Source organism: Eupeodes corollae, chromosome 3 (genome assembly GCF_945859685.1).
Source record: "Eupeodes corollae chromosome 3, idEupCoro1.1, whole genome shotgun sequence".
NCBI classification, from domain to species: domain Eukaryota; kingdom Metazoa; phylum Arthropoda; class Insecta; order Diptera; family Syrphidae; genus Eupeodes; species Eupeodes corollae.
Genome location: NC_079149.1, coordinates 102,767,109 through 102,786,217, shown reverse-complemented (window position 1 = coordinate 102,786,217; position 19,109 = coordinate 102,767,109). Strand labels below are relative to the sequence as shown.

General features: G+C 29.1%; 3 long non-coding RNA genes across 3 annotated transcripts; 1 reads left to right on the top strand and 2 right to left on the bottom strand.

Moving 5' to 3' along the window:
- Nucleotides 1-429: 429 nt before the first annotated feature.
- On the bottom strand, nucleotides 430-18,979 carry LOC129951853 (uncharacterized). The gene is made up of 3 exons (XR_008782243.1): nucleotides 18,965-18,979; nucleotides 697-1,008; nucleotides 430-633 (listed from the first exon to the last, which is right to left on the bottom strand). It is a non-coding gene; the product is annotated as an uncharacterized LOC129951853 (long non-coding RNA).
- On the bottom strand, nucleotides 7,197-7,865 carry LOC129951856 (uncharacterized). The gene is made up of 2 exons (XR_008782246.1): nucleotides 7,441-7,865; nucleotides 7,197-7,349 (listed from the first exon to the last, which is right to left on the bottom strand). It is a non-coding gene; the product is annotated as an uncharacterized LOC129951856 (long non-coding RNA).
- LOC129951855 (uncharacterized) lies at nucleotides 9,880-10,865 on the top strand. The gene is made up of 2 exons (XR_008782245.1): nucleotides 9,880-10,471; nucleotides 10,553-10,865. It is a non-coding gene; the product is annotated as an uncharacterized LOC129951855 (long non-coding RNA).
- Nucleotides 18,980-19,109: the final 130 nt, after the last annotated feature.

Genomic DNA, 19,109 nt, shown 5'->3' with positions numbered 1-19,109 from the left:
ATAAGTCAATTACGCGGAAACCAGTTGACCAAAACAAAGGTTCCATACATATTTCCAAAATTTGTAGTTCTTTAAAATTTAAAATCTATACGAACTTAAAAAGAATTCCTTTATATTTTATTTATTTTTAAAATATTTACTTTTTGAGTTATTCCAAAGATATGAATTTTATTATAGAACCATTTAAACCTTTTATTACTAAGTGCTGATGTTAAAATTCTTTAAACCTGTACTGCACTTACACCACACAAAGGTATGCTTTGCTAACGTGATCATGAATTTCAAAAATATTTTAAAATGCTCATGTGCTTGTTTTGCATAATATACGAAATGTAAACAACATTTTATGGATTCCTTTTAAAATATTTATTATTATTATTTTTGTCTGTGTAAAACATGTGGTGCATTATGAAAATAAGATACCGCAAATATATTCATTTGTTTTATTTCAAACTTATTTAAACATATTTTTATGCTACGTTAAACAATTTAATTCTTTATTTAACTGCAATCAGGAACGTAAATAACATGACGTCCATCCAATTTGGGCTTTAGTGGACATGGAGGGCGCCGCTGGCGTGTGAACCTTTGAAGTGTTGGAATTTCAAAATTGTGTCTCTCAAATCCATTTACCTTTAAAATAACAATAACAATAAATTTACTGTACTTTCATTTGACATCTAAAAAATACCAAACCTCATTGAAGATGTTTTCAGGATTTCCATTTGTCAGCAAATTTTCTGCTTTATCAAAATTGATATCATCGAAGTTTGCCGGCATCGAAGAGACGCACAAGAATAATGCAAAAGTAAGTATTAACTTAAAAAAAATCATCTTATTATGAGTATTTACTTGTACAACCTAGCGTATTTGATCAGATCAAATTGAAAAGAACTTCTGAACTGGTTTTGAGTTGATTGATTCAAGTTTCTTTTATAGGTTTTGCTTATGTTTTTATTATTGATGTTTTTCTCCAGAAATTTTTGAATGATGTGGATTTTCCCAGAACTAGAAAAGTGATAATAACAAATTAATCTGTTTCAATTGCGACTTATATTTTATTACAAGCAATAAGGTTTAAAGATCACTTAGTCTGAAAAAAAAGTTAAAAAGAATTCTTAATTTAAGCTTAATAATAGTAACCCTTACTCTCACAAATATTAAAACGAAATCTTCAGGGATAAGGAAAAATTGGTATGGGGGTGTGACAAAACAAGGAAAAGGTATACTTATTGAAGTTTGGGAAATATTTGTACAATTTGTAGACAGATAAAAATAAGAAGGCATATTGTAGGGAAAACGAAACTGAGATCGAAACTAACTGATTAACTGATTTAAATTTTTAGGTTGGAAAATATCTCCATTCCGCAGTTTTGCTATTTATTCATTGCTTTATAAAAAGTGTTACAATGATCGGATATCTAGACGCCAACTTTATAAGCCCTCCCTCCTTACTTGCGAAGAACTTCAACAGTCACTATTCACAAGCCTCTTTTGAGTTCAAATTTACACCACCAAGGGCATTCGACATGGACAGAAACAGATGGTAATCACTTGGCGCTATGTCCAGGCTATGTGGAGGATGCGATTAAACCTCCCATCCGAGCTCCCGTAGCTTCTGACGAGTGATCAACGAAGTCTGTGGTCTGACGTTGTCCTGGTGGGGGTGTATTGTTCCTGTTGTCCGATTCTGGACGCTTCTGGTCGGTCGCTTGCTTCAAGCTGGTCAGTTATTCGCAGTGGATGGTAGAATAAAGCGTCTGGCCATATGGGAGCAGCTCATAGTGGATGATTCCCTTTCAATCCCACCAAACACACAAAAAACTTTCCTGGTCGGTAATCCCGGTTTTGCCACTGTTAGGGACGATTCACCGAGCTTACACCATTAGCTTCAAAAATGGGTCGAGTTCGTTCCGTTTCAGCATCATATGGTAGTCGTTGGTTCAATCCAGAAAGTGTTTTTTTTTTTGCGTCAAATCCTGCGTCACCCAAACATCAAGCTTTTATTGAAACCAGTTTTCTGCAGATGGCTTAAAATGGTTTGGTGACTAACTTCCATCTCCTGGGCGATGTCACGAGATGCCATATGCTCTAACTCGATGTTTTCCATTATTTGATCGGTATTCATCATCGCCGATCTTTCTACGGCTGGATTATCATGGTGTCGTTTTTACCGACTCTGAATAGTCGAAACCATTTCTCCGCTGTTCGAAGTGATAGAGTACCATCCCTCAAAACACAATTTGCCTTTAACGAAGGAAAACTTTAAAATAGTGCAAATTTCGGCGTTAGTTAACCTTAACAAGTCTATAATAATTATTCAATGCAATATTCAAACTGTAGGTTTGTAGGTTATGTCAAGACCTTTCAAATGATGTATAGTATCGCCAGATACCAGCTCTGTAGCGTTTTGTACGTAGCCGCGAAATTCAAAAGACATACAAATGCGGAAAGGAGATATTTTCCAACCTATTTCTATTTTTATTAAAAACTAATTTTTTTCTATTTATAGATTTCAGTAAAAAAAAGTGGACCGATTACCAAAATCTTATTGATTTTTAAAGAAATTTGTTCTTTTTTGTCGAAATGTTTAAAATGAAACAGCTGTAAGTGTTAAAATAGCCTATAACTTAAAAAGAAGCTAACTATATATTTAACGGTCTAATTAATTCATAAAATGTTTTTATTAAAAAACATGTACTGTCTAACCTTTAGTAGCGGGTCCAAATTCCCCCAATATTTTGATTTTTTCCCAGGCTCGTTAAAAGTGAATAAGAACAAACTTAGGTCCAAAAATGGGCTTCGCAAAAAATTGCAGGGCTATGGGGAGTTCTTTCACATGTTTTTTTTTTCATTTTTGGGGGACTTATCTCATTATTTTTTAAGGACTTATTTCATACCTTTTTGGGAACTTATTTCATTTTCAAATGTATTCGACCGATCGTTTAAATGGCAGCCGCTTGTTACGTTGCAAGCATTTGAAATGTCCACTTTTTGATAACCTTAGCGCATATATCATATATATGAATTTGACAGATGGGATCGATTATGTAGTACCCGTGGCATGATGGTTAGTGCGTTGGAAACGGCTGTTTTTTAGCAGTCGGCTTGACCCCAGAGTGAAGGTAATTTGCTACATGGCCCTCATACGGCCAATGATCGTGTATGGTTGTCCTGTGTGGTCCAACGTTGCCCCTTCCCAGATGGAGAAAATTCGGGTGTTCGAGCGGCAGTGTTTACGACGCTGTACCGGCTTATATCGAACAGCCGAATCTTCTTATGTGCATTATTATTCCAACGAGGTCCTGTACAACGGGGCTCGAATCAACAGAATTGACAATTTCGTGATAAAACTCGTTCGAGGTCACATTGCAAGAGCTATGTCTTCGACCAACAATTTAATTTTCGGGGCGTTCTATCCGAACGACGAGTATTTAGAGAGTGCACGCTTGAGCGGCTTCATTCCACCAGAGGCATTCCTCTTTTTAGACAAATGCGGTCTGATACAGGATAGATTGGCAGTCCCGTTAATCTACCACGTCAGACGAAGAACCGTGGATAGGCGACTCCTGTACAATCGGGACGTCATGGCACAAGGCGGAGCAGAGCTCCTTCGGTTCAGTAGGGCTGTGTCCGAGCGGGACCGAACTGATAGGGTGAAGCAGGAGAACCAGTTTTGGTGGCTTCAATCGGCACTTGATAGTGGGTAGTCGGGATGGGGTTTTAAGCCTTGGCCGGCTTACATACTTGTTTTATAGTTTTAGGGTTTAGTTTTAAGTAGAATAGGCATGGTGGCACAAAAAAAATACAAAAAAAATTAAAAAATAAAAAGAAAAAAAAAACAAAAGAAAATTAAAAACAAAAAAAATCAAAGAAAAAAAAAAAAAACATGGAATAAAAAAAAAAAAAAAAAAAACATACAAAAAAGACAGTAAAATATAAAATCAAAAAACGTTAGATTTGCTGCTGTGGTTGTTCTAGTTTTAAGTAGTTTATAGGTAGAATAGGTAGTTTAAGTTAGTTTTAAGTTTTATTTAAGGACCTAACTTTAAGTAGTTTGTAAGTAAAAATAAATAAAAAAAGGATATTGATATTAGTTTTTTGTTCAAATTTTCTAATAAATACAAAAATAAATGAAATAAAATTTAAATGAAGTAAAATAGATCTTAGGGCCGAAAGGCATTAGTTTTAAGTGTTATAGTTTAACTTAGAGTGTCCGTATGGGACCATTAAGTTAGTTGTAAGTTATGGATAATTAGGCTAGTTTTATGAATTTTTGTCTAGCTTTAAGATAGGTTTAAGATTGAATAAATAAAAATGAATTAGAAAAAAAAAAAAAAAAAAAGTGCGTTGGACTGGCATGCAAGGGGTCTAGGGTTCAATCCCTACCTGTGCCACCTTAATTTAAAAAAAAAGAGTAATTCTTGTCATGAAAAAGTGCTTTCTCAAACTAGCCGTTCGGATTCGGCCTTAAATTGTAGGTCCCTTCCATTCCTGACAACAGTACTCGCACACAGGAATGGTTGAGAGTTGTAAGTCACTAGGCCCTGGTTCACAACGGACTGTTGCGCCACCCCATTTGATTTGATTTGATCGATTATGTTGTCTTTGAGGGCAGCTTTGGTGCGGTTTATGCAATTAGACCTGCGACTTAAGAAAGCCCAACAAGAAAAAGTTTTAGGGGTACAAATCATAAAATCTTGGAGTCCAATTTACGTCGCCTAGGCGCTAGATTACCATGACATGAAAACTCTCCAATTCATGAAACAAAAACTTGTTGATCATCAACTCTTAGCGATCGTCGATTATGGTGACCGCCAGGCTAGCATCAATTTAGAAGAAATACTTACCGATGATGCCTCTAGCCCAAAATTATCGCCAAACAGTAACTTTATTTAGCTAGATTGGCACCTCGTTTATCTTGAGTGGAGTAGTGTATTTCCAAATCCAGAAATTGTGCTTAAGAGGGTTTTCATGAAGCCCTAAAGATAATATTTCGACAGTTTCTAATGCAGAACACCAATTTTGAAACTAAAGTTTTATCATTTTCAAGTGTTGATCGACGCTTTGAATGGCCATAATGATTTGCCTTTATTGAATGATTAAAAGAAGATGATTTAACAGAAAGTAATGAAACAATATGGCTACCACGAGCTGTCAAAATCTACCCGTTGCTATTGTAAAATCCTTCTCGTATATTATTAAATTATAAGCATACGAAAAACTATTTTAATACAATAATCAATTTTTAGTCTAATAAAATTAAAAAAGAAGACTGATTCTCAAAAAAAGAGGATGGGATGCGACCCACACTGATAACTTCCCATCCCGTCTTTCGATAAGTCTTGCTTATGTATATATGTACTCGTATCAACTTTTACCAAATTTGCGTACTATTTTTTGTAGATTTTATTTTTTATGAAAAAACGGACGGTTGGATTTTTATATACAAATTACTGAATATCGAAAACAATATTTTCTGTGAAATAAAATAATTTTGAAGCCAATATTTTTATTGTTTGAAAAGCTATTTGAGTCGAAAGTAAATTTTTACCAAGTTTTAGTATTGTTTTGTTTTAGAGTTTTATTTTTGTAAAAAAAACTGTCAATTCGATTTTTTTTCAAAGTTTTATCGAATGTTAAAAACAAAATTTCTTATGAGATAAAAGTAGTTTAAAGCCAATATCTACAATTTTTGAAAAGATATTTGAGTCGAAAATCAATTTTTACCAACTTTTGTTAATTTTTTTTAGGTTTTTAATTTTATGTATAAAAACTGTCAATTCGATTTTTTTCAAAATTTTACAGAATGTTAAAAACAAAATGTTTTGAAAGATAAAAGTAGTTCAAAGCCAATATCTACAATTTTTGAAAAGATATTTGAGTCCAAAATTATTTTTTACCAAATTTTGTAAATTTTTTTCGGTTTTTAATTTTTTGTAAAAAAACTGTCAAACTGATTTTTTTCAAAATTTAACTGAATGTTGAGAACAATATTTTTTAAAAGATAAAAGTAAATTAAAGCCAATATCTCAAAGTTTTAAAAAGATATTCGAGTCGAAAATCAATTTGTACCAGCTTTTATTAATTTTGTTTGGTTTTTATTTAAAAAAAAAAATTGTTAATTCGATTTTTCTCAAAATTTTATCAGACGTCAAAAACATTATTCTTCGTTGCACAAAATTGGTTTGGAGATGAAACCATACTTTAGTCGTAAAATTTTATAGGTGACAAATTGTTTGTTTTAATTTTTATGACTTATAAAAAAACCGTAAAATGGATTTTATTCTAAAAATTAACATCTTTGATATCACTTTAAAATATATTATATAAAATTTAATTCAAGTCTCTAGCGTTTTTTGTTCGTAAGATATTTAGGGTTAACCAAAATGTTCACCTTTTTTCAAACTGCTATGGTATGGTAAAAAACCCACCCACGCAATTTTCTTGAGAGCCCTTTCTGCATTTTTCTGCCTTATTATCAGAACAATAAAATTTATTTGAAGTCGATATCTCTTCTGGTTCTTGAGCTATGGACGATGAAAAAACGTCGTGAACGTACGGACGTACGGAAGTACAAACGTACGTACACGGCACGCACAGACATCTTTCTTGAAATCTTTTATTTCAACTAAGGGACCTTGAAACGTCGAGAAATGTCAATTTTTTTTTAAATTGACAAATCGGACCCATTACAATAACTTCCTATGGGAAGTTAAAAATTACTGCTGATGCAGCGCTCTTCAGCTTCATTCTGTATACTAAATATTAAAAACTATGTGTGTCGAAAACATGTTTTGAGCTATGTTCGTTTAAAAATAGAGAAGAAGAAGAAGTAGAAATACTAAGGCTTCGATTGAATATTTATTTATTCATTAATATGTAATTTGATAGCAATCAGAAACTGAGTAAAAAAAGATATATGTATTTTATGCAATAAAATTTTTTGTCTACAAGTTCTATAAACTGCTATCGGAATCCGATTTAATAAAATTTAGATGTTTTAACAAAACTCTGAGATCTAATCGGGCGTAACAAGTTTCCATTTCAAGCTGTTTTTTTTGTCAAATCAAATTGTTGACGTTTTTATGAAGTAAACTGGCTATTTTCTACTTAGTCATTTGGTTATTGACATATCAAGATCTTAAAATCCGTTGTTTAATATTTAACTTTACAAACAGAAAAGAATGTATAACTAAATTGTATAAGTTTTTTTATTTTATTAAGTTCTTCAACGAAAATAATAACACAAGTTCTATTTAAAAAATATTTATTTAATCACACTTTGGATACATCAAAACTCCATAACCAGGGACAATTACTGGCTTAATGGGGCATCTTATTTGTCGCTATAAGAAAAAAATAAAATATTCAATTATCACTTCATAAAAATATATTAAACGAAAATTTGAAAATCATGAATTTGTATATCTAACGAACCTTTGAAAGTACTCGATCATTGAATACACTATCCATCATCATATTTTCAGATAATTTATTTTCATCTAAAGGAATTCCAAAAACCAACGAAATTAATAAAACAAAAGCTAATATAAATTTGAGGAATAACATATTCACGGAGATTTAACGCTAGCAGAATTCAATTTACAATCGAATTGTGTTTTAGTTCGAAATTGGCTTTTATACACGATTTTGTTTTTAATTTATTTTCCTAGAAATCGCTGAAAATGAAAACAAATAATATTGATAATTTTGTCTAGGGAAGATGAAATGCAATTCTAAAATATAAAAATAGAGATATGAATACAGCATTTTAAAATTTACTTCAATTGTAACAGAAATGGGGAATTCCACACAGTGTTACCACTTTATGAATTCTGCAACATTTTACTTACAATGCAGAATAATTAGTAGTGATTTGAAGTAAAGTCAAGTCAAATCAAATCTTTGGCATTTTTTTGACAGATCGGTTAAAGCAATCGTTGAAAAGTTCTGTCATTTAAAATAATTTCCCGATTGAAGTCTAGCCATAATTTTTTTTCTAACAGAAAAGTATCATTGGAATTGTATAAAATTGAAACTTAAATCATTAAAACGATTCTTTTAAGTTTTTTGACAGAATAAAATCAGCTGTCAGAAAAATAGAAATGTGCATTTTAACAAACTTAATTTATTGTTATTAGTGGGATTTGAAGAACCTTGTGCGCGTTGTCTGGTATTGATGTTATGTTGTACCAGATGAATGAAACAGTTGTTGCCTTGATATTCCGGAGTTGTCCTCATCTTGGAAATTTGTTCCACTATTCGAAAGCTGTTTTTAGAATTTAGAAGTTTTTGAAACTCGTTGATGTGGGTTGGTTCTGCGCTTCTCCAAGCATGTACATAGACCATATCTCAGGTACTAAAGCATACAAAAACTTAACTCAGAACATCCTCAGTAGCATGACTCTTTAAGTGTGAAAGTGCTTAGAGACTTTTCTTCAGAATAAAATGTATGCTTGACTATATGTTTGAACCAAAAGAAAGAACAATCAATAACAACCCCGACATTTTTGTAAGGCTCAATAATTTTGAAGCATTTTGTTGGCATGATTGTGCTGAAATCCTTCCTTAAATATATTTGTTTGTGGGTTTTTTCTGTATGTGGACTGCGGATATGCATAAGTGAGAAGTGTTTATTACCAATCCAAATCTGAAGCATGTAATTCCGTTTGCATAATCACTGTCACTAATTGCAGCGACCTATTGCGAATAACAATTGAAATGTCATCAGCAAAAGCAAATGGAATACTAAGCTTGAAAACTTAAGAACTTCGTTGGTATAAAGAATAAACATAAGCGACCCTAAATAAGACCCTTGTGGAACTCCATATTCAACATTCTTTGTCTTGAATACCTTTTCTTTCCAGAACTTCTAACAGTTTTGAATTGTTGAGTGTATTTTCGTTTCTTTAAAACGCGTACTGGCTTTTGTTAACAGGTTTTTATTTTTCAACGAAATGTTAATCTTTTTACAACAACTTCTTCTAGACACTTTCTAAAGTCTGATGATAGTATCGAAATCGGTCACTTTTGTAAATAAGACTTACAATAGCAGTTTTAACTTGTTTAAGTATTGTTGCTTCAGTTAGACTTAAATTAATTATTTTGCACAATGCAGGACCAAACAAATCTGAATTCTTCTTTAATTCCGCAGATCTGATCCCATCGATTCCAGGAAACTAATTTTCCCAAAGTGTCTTGATAATCATGGTAACCTCACTATTATTTGTAGTATATGTAAACATAGTGCTTTCTGTAAAGATATTTGTGTTAATAGACGTTTTCAAATCACATTGATCTAATAAATTTCTTGTAAGTTTATTATTGTTTTAACAATACTAGATTTTTGTCTTCCTAGAATTTCATTTATAAATCCCCAGGGTGGAATCGGCTAAGGTGATTGTTGATAAATGACAATCAAAATGATCGAATTTGATCTACATAATCGTAAGGCGATAGTCAAATTGATACCTAAAAAGCTATCACAAAAAATGTGGTAGTCGTTTTCAAACAAAATTGTTTATTCCGAATAGAGCTACCAGACGCTTACACAAACGACTGGAAAATTTTCTAAGGTCACCTTGTTTCTTTTAAAAAACACATTCCTGTGACCGACAAAGCTTATGACATTCGAAAAAAAGCAAGAAAAGTAAGAATTTTATTCAAAATCAGCCAATTTGAAACAGTTATTTAGATATTTTATAAGAATCAATTTAAAATTTCACCAAGGCAACAACGAATTTTGACAATTTGAATCTGAAATTGTTAAATCGAATTAAATTGAGTTGAATCATCTTACACAGACGGAATGAAAATGAATTTGAATATCAAAAAATTGATAGTCAACAATCACCTTAGCCGATTCCAGCCCAGGTTTTCGTTTCGGATTCAAAAAAAATGTGTGTTTGTGTTGAGAACTGTTTAAAAACTGTTAGAGAGAATTTACTGTGTTTTTGTTAGATTACTTCATAACGATAGAAGTCGTAAATAAAATTCATAATCTATTCATTAGTAATATTTTATATATGTAGCTGCATCGCACCGGTCAAAATTTAAATAAAATGCAAGCCTTTAAAAAAAGTAATGAATATTTTATTGTTGCTTCGTCCGCTAAATAAACAACTTAATCTGGGAATCACCCGTTTCTATTTGGTGTATGATATGAGTTTCCTGGGTAAACCTGGAAAAGATGATCAATCAACGAACAAACAGAGTCAAGCCCCCAACACCTGTTTTAATAATTTATTTATTAAACAATGTATTTATTAAAAGAAAATACAATATTGCTGAATGATTTAAAAAACAGTAGTGCGTTGGAATTGATTCATTAAACTATGTTGCTTTTAAAATTGTATTCACTTTTGCATTTTCATCGCTAAAATTTAGTTTGGCAATGTCAAAGTACATACAAATTGATAGACTAGAAAATTCTGTTACTGAAGGAACTTATCTGATGACTCTTCAAAAAGTTAGCAAAAATTCAAAATTTTACATAACAATAATTTTATTTTTACTTGCATATAAAATTTAGTGATAATTTTACTTACAGCCCTTTGGATTTAAACGCGCAAATACAAGAAGTTATAAAGCCACATCTCAACAATGGACATTTAAATATAAGCCCGGGTACTTTGCCTGAGGAAAGTGAAATTGATAATCTTAATTTTAAAGATGAAGTTTTTATTAATATTGGAGTTTTTGTCCAAAATAAATATATTCTATCTGTGTTTTTTACTCATTAAGTTTTGTTTACATACAAAAAACTGTGTTCAGTCGAAAATAAACAATTTATCAGTCAATCATTATTAGTTTAAAATCTTTTAAACAAAATAAATTACTAAAAAGTTAATTTATGTCAAGAATTTTCTCTTTTCCTCAAACCAATAATAATCAATTTTTCGTTTAATGTTATTAAACATTTTGTTTGATTTTTTTAATAATTATCAAAAAGGGTCAATTGAGCGATAACAAGTGCAGCAATCGATCAATTGAAAAAAAGAGGCTGGGATGCGACCCACACTGATAACTTCCCATCCCGTCTGTCGATCTTTACCAAATTTGCGTACTATTTTTTGTAGATTTTATTTTTTATGAAAAAACGGACATTTGGATTTTTAAATAAAAATTACTGAATATTGAAAACAATACTTTCTGTGTTATAAAATAAGTTTAAAGCCAATATTTTTAATTTTTGAAAAGCTATTTGAGCCGAAAATAAATTTTTACCAACTTTTATACATTTTTTTTAGGTTTTTATTTTTGTAAAAAAACTGTCAATTCGATTTTTCTCAAAATTTGTCCTAATGTTGAAAACAATATTTTTTATAAGAAAAATATAGTTAGAAGCTATTATCTCAAATTTTTTTAAAGGAAATTTGAGTCGAAAATCATTTTTTACCAACTTTTGTTAATTTTTTTTTCGGTTTTTATTTTTTTGTAAAAAAACTGTCAATCCGATTTTTTCAAAATTTTACAGAATGTTGACAACAAGATTTTTTGAAAGATAAAAGTAAATTGAAGAAAATTTCTCAACGTTTTGAAAAGATATTTGAGTCGAAAATCAATTTTTATCAACTTTTATACATGTTTTTTTGAGTTTTTATTTTTTGTAAAAAAACTGTAAATTCGATTTTTCTTAACATTTTTCAAAATGTTGAAAACAATATTTTTTATAAGACAAAATAAGCTTGAAGCCTAAATTGCAAGTTTTTGAAAAGATATTTGAATCGATATTCAATTTTTACGAACTTTGAGTAATGTTTTTTTTTAGATTGAACTGTCAGTTAGATTTTTCTCAAAATTTTATCAGATGTCAAAAACAATATTCTTCGTTGCACAAAATTGTTTTAGAGATGAAATCATATTTCAGTCGTAAAATTTTGGAGGTGACACATTTTTTTGCAGTTTTATTGATTTATAAAAAAACGTACGTACACACGCACGCACAGACATCTTTCTAACAATCTTTTATTACGACTTGGACCTTGAAACGTCAAAATTTTCAAAATTTTCAATTTGACAAATCGGACCCATTACAATAACTTCCTTTATGAAGTTAATAAGCTTTGTATGTAAAGAACCTGAACGACAGATTAAAATATGATAAAAAGCTATTTACGGGGAGCTTTCAACTTTATATGTAGTGAAAAGTGCTGCCAATAGTCTAGTACTTATTTTGTATTAATTAGGGTTGTTCAATTCATAACAGAGTACTCTATTTAAGAAAATATTATTGAAACAAACATTGTAGCTAGGGTACATGATTTAATAAACATTAAGTACATAATATGCAACTAAATCTGAAAAATCTGTTCTGCACTAATAGAGTTTACATTTTTATTATGTTTAAGATAAAACAACTGAGTAATTTATTGGGATTCTATTAACACTTTCAAAAGTGTATAACAAATTAAGCGGGACACACAATTTAATAAAGTGCAATTAAACGGGGACATTGTTATCTATGTATTTGTAAAGCTTCATAGGTATATCAAAATATCGATTTGAATCAGGAGCTCAAGCTCTATAGTTTTCCATTTGTAGTGTCAAGCTTGAGAAAAAAATGCGTTCTAGACTCATCTAGATAATCAAAACCTCGTCAATCAGCTCACTTTTTTAAAACATTTTACTTCTTCTTATTGAAGTCGACATTTCAAAAAATTAAAAATTGTGTCTGATTTGTCGAATTGAAAAATTTCTCCACGTGCCAAATTCCCTAGATTTGAAATAAAAGATTTTTTGGAAGATATCTGTGCGTGCGTGTGTGCAGTGCATACATACGTTCGAACGTCCACGTAGAGATATCGACTTCAAATAAATGTTGTTATACCGATAATAACGCAGAAATATGCAGAGAAGTCTCTCAAGAAAATTGCGTTAGCGGTTTTTTACCATAGCAGTTTAAAAAAAGGTGAACATTTTGGTTAACACTAAATATCTCCCGAACCATTGGCGTTAGAGACTTGAATTAAATTTTATATTATATATTGTAACGTGATACCGAAGCAGATTAACTGTTTTTTCATTAATCAAATAAACTGAAAAATGTGTCACCTCGAAACCTTTACGAAAAAGAGGCTGGGTTGCGACCCACACTGATAACATACCATTTCGTCTGTCGATTTGTGTTGCTTTAAAATTTGTAGGTTTGGTTAAAAAAGTTTTTAGTTGAATTATTCTTAGTTGAATTATTATTATAAAGAAATAGTTTAATTTGAATATTAAGTTTTGTTAAATAGATTTTTAGTCGATTTCCAATTTTAGCAGCATTTCTTAAATTTTTCTCAAATTTGCGTCGTAGTGTTGTAGATTTTTTTTTTATAAAAAATGGACTTTTGGATTTTTATAAAAAAAAACGACTAGATATCGAAAACAATATTTTCTGCGAAATAAAAAAGACGAAGACGATATTTTTAATTTTTAAAAGCTTTTTGAGTCTTAAGTAAATTTTTACCAAGTTTTAGTATTGTTTTTATGTTAAATTTTTATTTTTTGTAAAAAAACTGTCAATTCGATTTTACAGAATGTTGACAACAATATTTCTTAAAAGATAAGAGTAGCTTAAAGACAATATATCAAGGTTTCGAAAAGAATTTTGAGTCGAAAATCAATTTTTACCAACTTTTATTATTTTATTTTTTGTAGAAAAACTGTCAATTCGATTCTCAAATTTTGTTAGAATGTTGGAAGCCGTCATGTAATATTTTAAAAAGATATTTGAATCGAAAATAAATGTTTACCAACTTTTATTATATTTGTATTTATGTTTTTTTTGAAAGAAAACTGTCAACCCGATTTTTCTCAAAATTTTACCGAATATTGAAAATAATATTTCTTATAAGACAAATTAAGTTTGAAGCTTTTCAAAATTTTCAATAGCTTTTCAAAATTTTGAGACATTGGCTTTAAACTACTTTTTTCTTCTAAGAAATATTGTTGTCAACATTTAGTTAAATTTAATAAAAAATATAATTGACAGTTTTTTACAAAAAATAAAACTTAAAAAAAAAATGTAAAATTTGTAGAAATTTTCTTTCGACTTAAAAAGCTTTTCATAAATTAAAAGTATTGCCTTGAATCCTTTTTTATTTTACAGGAAATATTGTTTTAATTTTTTTTATATTCAGTAGTTTTTTTATAAAAAAAATCCAACAGTCCGTTCTACTAAAATCTGTTAACACTTTCCATACAAAATTTGACAGTTCATTTACCAGATGATTAACTTAAATTTTTCAAGTGATTAACATCATTGTATGAATACCCTAAGTATTTCTATTATAGTTTTGACTTTCTGAATGTTTAAAAATTATAAATGTAAGTGATATTAGTTGGGTTTTATTATCACAACGATCCGATCAAGATCTGATCAAGAAAATGAAAAAGCTCAGATTGTATTTAAATGACATTTTTTGACGCTAAGTTGTACTTCGCGTATTTTTTTTCAAAGACGACATATACATTTATACATATACAAATATACATTTTTATGAACTTATTCATTTTAATTTCAAAAAACTGTGTGTTATTTTGTGAAATATTTCAATATTTTATTTCTCGTTGAATAAAAATGGTATAAGTAAATGTGGAAACACTGTTTTTAGTAAAATAGTTGTAATTTATACCAAACTTTTCAAGACAAAATGTCTCCTGTTATGATATAGGAAAACTAATTTTTGACTCACAGAAATAAATTCAAGCATAAGGCAGGATTTTAATTTGTTGTTGTAACGCAAATTAATCTATTATTTGATCTGGAGCACATGGAAAATAAATCACGACTATTATTGATATCAAGAGATTTTCAGCAGCTGTCAATTACGAACAAAAAATTATGAATACAAAATTTGTTTTCGCCATTTATTTTTTAAATAGATTTAAATTCTAATTGAAACCACTGTTTCCAATACTAGAATAGATACTTAGGGTCCTTTTTTTAAATTCTGATTTTGGGTTTAAAACGCTTTTAAACAAGTGTAACTTCGCAACTGGATAGTCATTTTTATAAAAATTGCTACTTTTTTCTAATGATTTTTACTATTTTTCATTTTTGCGTGAAATAAGACCAACTTTTAAAAATTGACCATTTTTTCCTTTTGAGAGAAAAAAGAAACAATTGTGCCAATTTTTGGCAATATAAACAACTTGCAATACAGCCAAATTAATTTTATCTCACTTTCAACACTTTGTTTTGAATATTAAGGTGAGTATAATAGACAGTAGAGTTTTTTGACGACTATTTGTTTTGAAATTTGGTGCAGATTTAAAGAAAAATTACTTTCTGAAATTTGAGAAGTAAATATTAACTATTAATATTAAGTACCCGTACTACGAAAGTACTACTCAAAAATGTTTAAAGCTCCACGGCAGGCTTATTTTCCAAAATTAAACACTCTACAAAAGAACATTTTTCATATTAAACGCTATAATTTTCGGGTAATTAATTTTTTATGTTTCCGACAATTTTCCACCATGGGTCCCAAAAAAACCGCAAACAAATATTGCAAAACAAAAACGGCCTAATATAGGATTTGAGCTAAGTGTGAGCTTGGTCTTATTTCACTTTAGGAAGTTGTTTTTTTCACTTTGTTTTATTGCATAGATTTTAATTTAAAACGATTTGTTGGCAACTCATAAGCAGTATACAATTTGACAGCTTTCAGCTTAAAAAAAATTCTCACACAACAATAAATACAAATTTTAGCTAAACCACCAAAAATTAAAAGCTATCAAATCTATTTAGTTTTCTTAGAATTACAAACAAATTTAAACTATGAATTCGTAACTCGTGTTAGGTGCGAGGTAAAATGAATAAGTTTAATTTAAACACTGTCCATTGTAACTGAAATAAGTTGCTCTGTTCATTGAACAGAAAGATTCAGATGCTGATAAAAAATGCTCTTTATTTATTTCAAATTGAAATTTCAAGGAAAACCCTATACGGAATTGACTAAAGCCTGTAAGGTTATCATTGATATTGACATTGAGTATTGGGATTCACCTGCTGTGTTCTTTTCAATTTTTCGAAGAACTTAACTGGGTGAAGAACCTTTTACAACAGATCAAGATTACTTTTAAGGTTAAACATATTTAGGTGTATTTCACCATCACCAAATAGAGATGAAAAATTGTTGTTTTTTTTAGAAAAGGATAGAAAAATACAGAGCCATAGAGCTTAAATATAAAGATTGTGTTTTCGACTTCAGCTTTCTTTATACCAACCAAAAAGTAGGAGTATTTTTAAATTAAGATTTCTGTTTCTTCTGATACATCACTGAAAATGTCTAGACATGGACTTGTAAATAACGACAGAATATCACTCCGAAAATTTGAAGACTTTCATAACCGAATTTTTCTAAGTATCTCTGTATTTTTTCAAAATTTATCGAAAACTTTTTCGAAAGATTTAATTTTAGTCAAACGATAGCTTGATAAATATTAAAATTCCATTTTTATGTGACTAAGATCAAAGGATAGAATTTTGAAGCTGCTGAAGGGTTCTGAAGGGTTCACTCACTGATCTACAAAATAAAGTCTTTTATTCCTGCCATACAAACCAAATACGCAATATTTTTCAAAGTAATTCGTTTTCCGGAATGGGAATATCACTTATATTTCTCTATTAGTTCACGTTTTTGAAAAAACCATATACCTCTCTAAAAATGCAAAAAAAAAAACACATTAATCACTGTTTTTAACTCTAACGTAAAATTTAAAGTAGTTTTTAACAAACTATTGTTTAAATCATTTCAGTATATCAGATAGGCATTTTAAAAATCCCGATTAGTAATTCCTTTATGATTTTGAATAACACGTTTTACAGTTAATTTTTTGGTACTAATTTCCGCCATATAAATATGTGCTCTAATTCAGAAAAAAAACGGTTTTCAACATTATTATTATATTTTTTTAAATATATTACAAAAATTGGATATTATAACTTTCAGACTACGAATTATTATTATAATAAGAAAATACATTGTTTTTATACGGTTTTTTTTTTCTTGTACAAAAAACCGTTTTTGCATAAATGCCTCATTGTTTTTCAAGTCTTATAATGAGAATTTTGAAAAACAAGAGAGATACTAAAAATATTTCAACGGACTATTGAATTAAGGAATTGTAGATTTGGAAACTCATCACGAATTTACTAAAAATTACTTCAACAATTTATAAAGCTTTCAAAAACCTGAGGTGATAGAATTATTTTGAATCAGATATATGATTTTAAAAACAATTCAAAATTACCAACAATATTTTGCATATGATAAATGAGTTTGATTTCAAAATCTATTTTGGTCTATTTTGAAAAAGAACTGACTGTTAGATTTTTATAAACAAAATAACTGAATGTTTTCAACAATATTTTTTATAAAATAAAATAAATTTGAAGCTTATATCTAAAACTTTTGAAAAGCTATTTGCGTCGAAACTCAATTTCTACTAACTTTTATTAATTTTGTTTAGGTAGATATTTATTTTTTGTTAAAAAAAATATCAATTCGATTTTTATCAAAATTTAACTGAATGTTGGCAACAATATTTTTTAAAAGATAAAGTTAGTTTTAAGCAAATATCTCAAAGTTTTGAAAAGATATTTAAGTCAAAAATCAATTTTTAATAACCTTTTTTAATTTTTTTTTGGGAATTTAATTTTTTGTAAGAAAACTGTCAATTAGATTTTTCTCAAAATGTTACTCAATATTGACAACAATATTTAAAAAAAATTAAATAAGTTTAAATCCAATGTCTTAAGGTTTCGAAAAGTTATTTGAGTCGAAAATCTTTTTTTACTAACTTTTATTAATTTTTTTTAGGATTTTATTTTTTGTAAAAAAACTGTCAAATCTATTTTTCCCAAAATTTTACCAAATGTTGGACGCAATATTTAAGAAAAATGAAATAAGATGAAAGTCATAATCTCAAGTTTTTGAAAACATATTTGTGTTGAAATTAAATTTTTACCAACTTTGATTAATAATTTGTTTAAATTTTTTAATTTCCTGTAAAAAAAACTGTCAAGATAAAACCATTTTTCGTAAAATGTTCGAGGTGACAAATTTTTTTTTTTCAGTTTTTTTGATTTATGAAAAAAACAGTTAATTGAATTTTTCACGTTACAATGTATAGTATAAAATTTAATTCAAGTCTCTAGCTTTATTGATTCGTGGGATATTTAGGGTTTACCAAAATGTTCACGTTTTTTAAAAACTGTAATGGTAAAAAAACCCGTTCTACTTATTTCTGCATAGTCGATATCTCTTCTAGTTCTTGGTCTAAGGACGACGAAAAGACCTCACGAACATACGAACGTACGTACATACGAACGCACAGACAGCTCTGTAAAAATCTTTTATTTATACTCTAGGGACCTTGAAGCGTCGAGATTTGTCAAAATTTTCAATTCAACAAATCGGACCTATTACAATAACTTCCTTTGGGAAGTTTATAATAGCCGTTGAAAAATCGAATGTTTTGAAAAACACTACGAGTAACCTCATTTGTTAAACCAATTGATTCACTTGGTTTTCTAATTTCTAAAACATGTTTTTTCCGGTGTTAAAATTTTGAAAACAAGTCAAAATTTTGAACCTTACTTACTTACTGGAAACATACTCCAAATATCCCTTAACAATAAAAATTTTCGTAAATTTTTAAGAACGAGATTTGAATGCTAAAAAAAGAAAGTTTTTGATATAATTTATTAATTTTTAAAATAAGATGACTTCAGTTTTTAAATATAAAATTCGGTTCAGATTTAATTTTGAAACAAAGATACAAATTGTGAAAACAAAATATGAAAAAATACGAAATTATCAACCACAAATAATAATTCAAAACCTCTGAAATAAAAACAAATACATTTCCGCAACAGAAAACCCATCACTATCATCAATTAACCATAAATCACACGAATGTTATTTTTATTAGTGTCATTAATTAATTGACTTCGGAAATAACTTACAAGTATACGAGTATGACGATTATTTCCAAAACATCCTGTTTCAAGCATAGGAATTAATTTGTATTAACTTTAATTATTATTCACTTATTATTATTGCCCGTACTATGACACGATGACGATATGCAATTTTGTACACTTCGCACTT